The following is an 8,820-nucleotide window of genomic DNA, read 5'->3' as shown; positions in this document are numbered from 1 at the left end:
CTTTCCGATGTGAATGGAGCAAACGCAGATTAATGGCCTTCCCCTGCGGTTCATCTGCGGAGCAAAACAAAAAGTCTATGCAAGATGGGAATGCAAAACACGCACTTAAAGATGGAAAACTCCTGCAAACACTTTGGAAACTTCTGACGAGCCCCGCAGAATCTCTTTGGGGCGTCGTATCTCACACTCTGTAAGCAGTTTCTCCTGGAAACTTGTCTATCCGCCACACTGATGTTGATAACTGTTCAATCACGCTGATTTCCTGTGATGAGGAGGAGAAGAAGAAGAAGCAGGTTTGATGGAATCAAATAATGACTCATAAACCTTGTTGGGATTTTACACTCTGTCCCAATTTTATATTGCAAACTAATCATATACAGCGGGGACTGTATAGTATAATGAGAATATACATTTTTTTTTGGCAACTCTGATTATCTCTTCGTCTCTGAAGGGTGTTGACTCTGAAACGACGCCATCTGCAAATCATGTTTCTTTAGAAAAATGTGTTTTTGTTCAGTTAATGAGAAAATATTCCTGGTGTTTCACAGTGGCATTAACGCACATCCTTACATATTAAACATAAACATAGGCAACATTCCACAAATAACTCATTTGTAACCCAAAGATAATAAGTGAGATGTGTCGTACAATGCGTGCAGCATGACTCTCCTTTAATTTCATCCATGCAGCAACATCCTGAATCACAAACAGTTCATTTTAAACGTGTATTTATGTTTCACTATATAACAGTTTATGAAAATAAAAAGTTTGGTTCGCTGGTCTTGTTGCAAATGTTTGTTTCTGCCTAACTACTGTATGATGTAATGGCACCTTATAGCACTAGCTTGAATGTCGTTTTTGAAAGGCTAAACATCTGATGTCATTGAATATTTCATGAGGCTAAAATAAATAGTGAATTATAGGACATATTTACATCGCTCATTTTTCAGTTCTCACCCCACCTGCTCACACACTGACGTCTGATCAGGACCCTTTGGTGTCACTTTCTAATGCACTGGGGAGCCCAGCTCGTCAAGCGTCAGCCCTCCAGTACTGGTTGCAGTGCAGACGCAGTTAATGTTGAAACAAACGCACAACCTCACCAACTCGTTGGGTTGACAAAAAGACTGTGCTTTGGGTTATAAATACTACGTGAAAGTGAAACAACACGTCAGTTTCACACTAAAAGCTGTCTGTTTGGGGAAAGTCCTGCATTTCTTTGACTGAATGTTTGGATCACACTGTGAAGCCAACACTACAAATTGTCTACAACTGACAGTGTAGCCTTATCTTTATCTTTATATGCATTTGTGCAGAAATACCTCCCCAAAAAAATGTCAAAGATATGAACGAGGCTGAGCACTATTCTGATTAAGCATTACCTCGTATTCTGTTAACTTGTCGCTGTCCATCGCCTGTGGTGCTGAATTAATATTGCCGTGGCTTTTTTTTTTGTGCTCTTGACTTATTGTTGACGTATTGTCTCCTACGCATCTGTTTCATATTGTGCTTTGTGCACTATTTGTCGCTGTCCATTGACTGTGGTGCTGAATTCATTTTTGTCGTGGCATATTTTGGGAAGGGAGGGAAGGGCCTCTGAAATTCCCACAGCCCCAGGGCCTAAAGTAATATTAAGTTGCCTCCGGCTCTATTTAGTCTTCAGTCTTTGAACAGTGCAGTGTTTTTTTCTGTAAAGATATTAAACCAAAAGTGACTTGAATCAATATGTTTCTCTTTGCTCGCTCGCGGAGCAGAGCAGGAGCATACATGCTTACCGAGTAATCCAGACAATAAGGGAACTTGTAAGCGTGCGTACTTCAACATAGAATCCTGCCGCCGGTCCATAGTTATACCTTTTTACTTGTTATTGTATAGTATACATATATAGTGCAGTAGAATAATCTAAAAACCAGCACTTCAAACACAATCATTGTAAAATTGAATGTGCTGCAGTCTTCAAAGGCAGCAACAGTTCAGTCCGTTTCTTTGAAAATTAGCCAGCACGCGTCTCCTCCACCTGGCCGCCTTCACAACATGCTTGCACGCGGAAGCAGCCACTCATCAACTCTTTAATTCCTCAACTCTGAAGGTAAAGGTCGCACGAGTGTTGTGGCAGTGAGACTCATTCGCGGTGACGCGCTTTGCATGAGCAAAACCACTTCGACTGCCCCTTGCAGGTGGATTTCAAATTGCGTCCCGTGTTTTTCATCCGTGGCTGCGGCACAGATGAAAAACGCGTGCTCCTCTTTCATTAATGGACTTTTTTTTGGGGGGGGGGGGGGGACCGTTGGAGAGGCTCTTGTCAAGATTATTTCCAATCATGCCGGAGCATTTATTATCGGCGACCTCTTATCTCTCCCTCGCCGTCAGATAATGACGGCGCGAGAGAAACAACGGGCGACCTTCATCTCCACCCTGCGCTGGCGAGGGGCTGACGGCCGCTTCGCGTGCGTTTCACGGCGTTTTGTGCTCCGATAGACGTCGGTTGTAACGTTGAAGAAATCGCAGTGTTTATTGCAAACCTAGAATTTCCCCTTCTGCCTTATCACTCACCTCTTTTCACCCCCCCCCCCCCCCCCGTTCCTCTTTTCATCTCCCAAATTTTGTTTGACAAATCTCGGAGTCAAGCTTGAGATGAACTGCTTCCATTCACTAACAAATCCAATATTTTAAGCTGAGTGGATTCCCATTATTTTTCTCCCGAAGACTGAACTCTGTCGTGCATTCATTTAATTCCCCCATGTATGAAATAATATCCCCGCCTAGCGCAGCCAAGCCATTAAGGCTAGTTTTGCTGTGGCGTGATAAGTGGATGTATAAGGATTAAATGATTTCCGCAGCCTTCCTCCCACTCTCTCATTAAGGGTTTCCCCTCCCCGCAACACAACCACACAAAATCCCTTTTGACTACAATGTTTTGATTGGGATTGTCTCTGGATTTTGAAGCAATGGACAGTTTTCCTTCCAAGCCAGTCAATTGGCCAATAAAACCTGCTTTTTGTTCCCAGCTCAGCCTTCCATTTTGTCAACAAGAGTCTTAGTCTCTCACTTTTGTGCCAAATAACCATTGGTTATTTAACCACAATACCATTTTACTCAGCACTTCCATTATAGACATTGGACAAACAGTGACTCCAGTAAGAAGGCCAGGAGCAATAGACTGGCGGATGTGGGATGGGATGGGGTCGAAGGGGGGCAGGCGGTTGGGCGGGCCGAGGTCACCAAGAACTTGATTGGGAGACGTGGGGGTGAAAGAGGAAGGGGAAGAAGATGAAGTTAATGGAGGTGTCGTTGTAGAAGATGGATTACAAATGAGCAGCGTATGGCTATCTTTTTTTGTGAAGTAGTCAACAAAGTGGCTTGATGGAAGAGGAGGGCGTGTCAAGGAGATTGGAATAAATAGATTTCGGGGTTTAGAAAAATAGGATTCAACTCTGGATTGGTAGAACCAGCTCTGATACTCCTTTTTTTGTCTTTTAATTGATAGTCAGCAGAGTACAGTCAGATAGGAAACATGAGGGAGAGACAGAAGGGTAAATATCCCCGGGCAAAATCAAACAACAGACGTCTGTTTTGGATTTTTGTTGTGCATCCTTTACTCGTAAGGAAAACTCGGGACATTAATAGTGGAAAAAATGAACTTTAACATTTTTTTCTGTCCCTCAAACCTCTTTGGCATCTCTGAAGTGAATTCATTTTGCCACCATTTACCAACAATAACATCAAAACATCCCTTAAGAACATCTTTCAGTTCTGTAATGAATAAACTGGTCGGTGAGTCAGCGTCTGCCAGTGATGGGATACGACGGCCGACAGACGCTGCGCTCGTCCCCGAGTCCCTCTTCTTGCTCGTGAAAGTCTTATTAACCTTTAGCACAAAGCGTCCAATCTTACGCGGCTAAAGGCAAAGTCCAGCAAACCCCGAGAATGAGCTCCGTCTCTCAGAGATACTGACTCGGTCCTCCAGGACTCAAACCACAGAAGCAGGCGCTTTGTAACTCCCATTGATTTTTAAAGGGTCGTTCATTCCGCCGACTCTGAGAATGATTTACATTATCTCCTCAATTAGCAAATGAGTATGAAATCTGCTGCATTTTCCTCTTCGCCCATCCTTTCCTCACACGGCTCCCCCTGAGTTAGCGTTTATGCAGCGCTTGGCGAGTGTGTGTGGGGCTCTTTTTTATTTGTTTTTAATCACTATTGATTGGATTTTTGCCTATTAGTTTGGATTCAGGGGGATCAGCAGAGTGGGTTTTCCTTCAATGAGATGACGCTCATACATCAGTGTCAGACCAGCAGCTATTTTATCTCTGCCCTAAAATAAATAATGAGCTGTCTGGTTGAGGCCTATCCTGACTGAGCGGGGAAAATGCACCCATCAATAGGTCTTCTCCCGCCAGCAGGCAATAAACTCCCCGTGGAGAGGATTTTCCACTCACTGTCAAGGGATTCAAAGTATTTTAGTGGCTGAGCTGAGGTGAAACCCTCAAAATGTGGGGCTGCGATTGAGAAACATTCTCCAGGACAGGTGTTTTGTCCTGCTTTTTGTTTGTTCCACAGACAAAACTACAGTTTCCTTGCAGGGCCTAATACTGAGATCAACTCTTGAACTCACTGCTGAGGCCTCACCCTGCAGCAGTCACACCTTTGCCTCACCTTTTTCGGTGTGCGAGGGCGACAGCTTGTCTACCTGGATACCAAGCAGAGACGCGAGTTGACGGACGGAGAGAATATGCAACAGAGGAGGAGAGAAAGCGAGAGGATGGGGGGGGGGGGGGGGCATCCACATGCGCTTGTTGACACAGAGGAGACGGAGCATCTTCTGGCATTTTCTCGCTTTCTATTGGCTTTCGTAGAGTCTGTTCTCCGAGCCAATTTTCTGTTGAGTGGAGTGAACTTTGCTGACGTGAGCCAATTTGAAATAAGCCCACAACCCATTTGTAAGACCAAACAAGAGCGATGCAATAGTCACGGGGATGTTTTTGTGAAATATTCGCGGGTTTTCCACCGACTCCCTCGGCTCCCTCGGTGTGTGCCTGACTGGCTGAGAGACGTCTGGAATTATCCGATGCTGGGGTTAAGGTTAGACATCTCTTGACTTGCCGGGATAACTGGGCCGGCGCTCATTAGCGAGCACACCCAGCCGGCTTCATCGTCTCCTCCGCCGGCTGACTGGATGTCTCCGCTTCCCCCTGCAGCCCCGACTGACTCCTATTACGCTCAGGTATTTATAAGAATAGCCCGGCAATCACAAAGGAGCGTGGAGCTCGGCCTCTAGAGAACACTGGAAACCTTATTAGAGCTATAAAAGTCAGCCAGGCAGAATTCAACAAGAAATCGAAGGTGGCAAAATTGGATAAGAATTACAAAGCATGTGATCGTCTGTCCACCTGTATGTGTGCGACCAGGGATGGCTTCATTATGGGAGCTGCCAGCAGAGCATTGCCTTTTTTTTTTCAAGCATGCTCGTAGATATCTATTGGCTTTTTCTGTGAGGGTTGATTGATTATGCTAATGTTATGACTCATAGCGAGGAGCCGGGCCTCTTCTTTGGTCTCTGTTGTGACCGTCCATCCTTTCGGGGTGAGTTTACCTGCAGGCTTCCAGTCTGTCTGACCTGCTGCGATCGATCTGTCTGCAATATATCTTCGCTGCTTGGAAGGAACATTTATTGCAGTGCGTGATTTTTCATTTCTCATGTTTATTCACAAAGAGGATGGAAGAAAAAAAGCAGTGGCATGAAGATACAAGACCATTTAGGGGCGTGGCTCTGGGCATGCAAACCATGTCCATTTGGTTGGTCCATCACTTGCAACTAGTCCAGGTGGAGGTGCCTTGATGTTTCGAAACCTCAGAAAGTACTTAAATATTTAGTTTACATACAGATGAAGAGGAAAAATATCTCTGAATTTGGCTTTTGGTGCGTTTCACAACTTTGGGAGTCTAAAGTTTTACATCAGGGCTTTTTAAGTTGATTCACCTAAAATATATATATATTTTTAAAAATTCACCGGCCACTATGGGCAATTTGCATCAAACCCTTTTGGCAGGGATGACTAAGACCATTCAAGTATTCAACTCTGCAGATGTCACCGAGCATATATATGACACACACACACACACACACACACACACACACGCTCACAGAAAGCCTATGCCTTCAAGCAGTGTAGGCTCTCAGCTCCTGACAGGAGAATATAAATAATACCTTTTGTATTTCATTTCATATTTCCATTTTAGATTACATTCTGAAATCGCTGCGCATGTTTGCCATATTAGAAAAGGGGAAATTGGAAAATGAAAAAAAAAAGGTGGGTGCAATAAATTCCTCAAACGAAGGATGATTAAAAAAAATGCATTCACCGTGATTCCACCATCAGGCTTCCTGTGAACATAATCTTGATATGGAGGCCGTAAACTCATTTTGAGAAGTTTCTTATCTGTTCTGTTTGCATCGTCTCCGTCGAGCGTGTCTTTGTGTGACAGAGAGCGAAGTGGCCTCGTGTTTAGAGCAGGAAAATCCTAATTGTGTTTCAACAAGACTGATTCCATCTTCGTGACATAACATTTAAATGGCACATTTAACTCGCCCTCTTCATGCGCTCTCATTTGAGCACTTACGCACACACACTCACACTCACACTCACACATGCACAGCTCATCCGCACAAGCCCCAAGAGGAGCAGCTGGAAACCTGTTAATTGCAAGTGCTAAATTCAACCGCTATTGTTATCTTGGTTGGCCGGGGCATAAATATTAATATATCATAAAGAGCCATAAAGAGCTCGCCTAGCCTCATTTGGATCCATATATATGCAGCTGTTAGTGTCCGTCGGGGAGAAAGCGACCATCATTATCCAAGGAGGGGAGCTGAAAAGCCACAAAAAGAAGACAGGAAATGACTTCTCGCCAAAAAAGGGAAAGGGGAAGAGAGCTGTGAAGGAGGAGGATGCTGGGAAATGGAGCAAACGGCGTCGTTCGGGGGGGGCCAAATAAATCAAAATGTTGGATTCAAAGTGAAAAGTAGAGGGAATGTGGGAAAAGAAAATGCCTGTGCCGGCTCTCCAGGAGAAGTTTAGACCCGATCGATGGCCACTCTCCCCTTACTTTGCTCCGACTCGAAACCTCCACACATACTTGACCTGTCCTTGGTACTCAGCTGTCCAGCGCGCACCAGACGGTAGAAGTGCCGTGGCGGTGCACTGCTGTGTTTGCTGTTCCCCTCTCCGGCTCCGGCCTGGTGTCTGCCTGACGCTGCTGAGAGCCGAGCGGCGAGAGAGAGAGAGAGAAAGAGAGAGAGAGAGAGAGAGAAAGAGAGAGAGAGAGAGAGATGGCAGGTGTTGACAGAGTTCCACCTGAAGGGATTTTATCACTGCCGAACGCTGCCGCTCCCCAGCTGCTCGCCGCGCTGCTTAATCAGCGCGGACGTCACAAAGTAAAGAGAAAAGAGTCGAGGCGGGTTAAACAATAGCTTGGTGTGTGTGTGTGTGTGTGTGTGTGTGTGTGTGTGTGTGTGTGTGTGTGAAAAAAAGGTGGTAGAGAGGGTTATTTGATGAAAGACAACACTGCTTCCTTCCCAAAATAAACACAAATGTAATTAGCCGGCAGTAGGCTCATTAGCCGTAACTGAGCTGGTAAACAACATGTCTGGCAAATTCACAAACCAGTACATCACGTTAAAACCACACGGCGGTGGCGTGAGACGGGGAGTTATATGTTAACTCTGGAAAAACAAGGGAATCAGTGAACAACCTCAGTCCTCGCTGGCTTACAGTCGTAGCTTTTTTTGTGTGTGGTTGCAGCAGGCCTCATTAGCCGAGCAGCAGTCACTTGTTAAGTTAATTGACGGCGGCTGAGTGGGAGGCCTGGATTATTTCAGGCGGCGTGTTTCAAGAGCGCCGCTTCTTTGACATGTGAAAAGGCTGTGGGAAATGGAGAAACATCATTGCAGCGTTATTGATTGGCTGACCAAATGAGATGGAAAGGCAGACAGTGAGAAAAGCAAAGAAAGGTGGGAGGGAGACACGAGTAGAAGAGCGCAAAGAGGAAGAAAGGAAGGAAGGAAGGAAGGAAGGAGGAGCAAAAATGCTTTAGCTTTGTCTATGTTGTCATCACACAATAAGCAATATACAATACATTAATACACTGTTACTTATTTAAAACACTATTTGCATCTTCCACAATATGTCCTTTTAATGAAGGTGTTCATAAAAACAACACGTACAATTTAATTGAACCTTCATTTAGCCAGGTAAAAAACTATTGGGATTAAATCCATTCCCCAACGGTGACCTGCAGACCACGAAGGCAAAACAAGGATATGATATGTCTAAAAGTGTACAGAACGGATGTGACTCGTTTGTTTTTGGATTACAAAAGCACACGGTACCATTTCACCTCGCGAAAGCAGCACCAAAACACAAAGTTACCACCTAGCTAGTGGAGAAAGTGTAGCATTTAGCTGCAAAAGCGGTGGTGGTCAACAAAACTGAGCGAAAAGAAGAGCGAATGCTGGACTTACATTTTAAAGGTGACCAGAAACACAACTCCAAATGAATGCTAACGTGCCCCAGTAACTGCTAGCCTTGTAAATTAGCTTCCATGTTAGCTATATTAGCGTTGTACGACGATAACATGCCAATGCTGTGTTCCCCCACGGGGATACGAACCTGGATTTGTTTGCTTGGACTTCTTTCGCCGTGTAATACAGCTGTTGTATAAGCAGAGCTATACGTAGCATGCGCACGCGCAGGAGCCTGTCATGCGGCGAATGTATACTTTAAAGTTATTTAATGTGTACAGCGCATTAGTGGAATTGAT

The sequence above is a fragment of the Clinocottus analis genome, unplaced genomic scaffold (assembly GCF_023055335.1).
Source record: "Clinocottus analis isolate CAN_PGR_092001 unplaced genomic scaffold, fCliAna1.0.p SCAF_21, whole genome shotgun sequence".
In the NCBI taxonomy this organism is placed as follows: Eukaryota; Metazoa; Chordata; class Actinopteri; order Perciformes; family Cottidae; genus Clinocottus; species Clinocottus analis.
Note: the sequence above shows the minus strand (reverse complement) of the source record.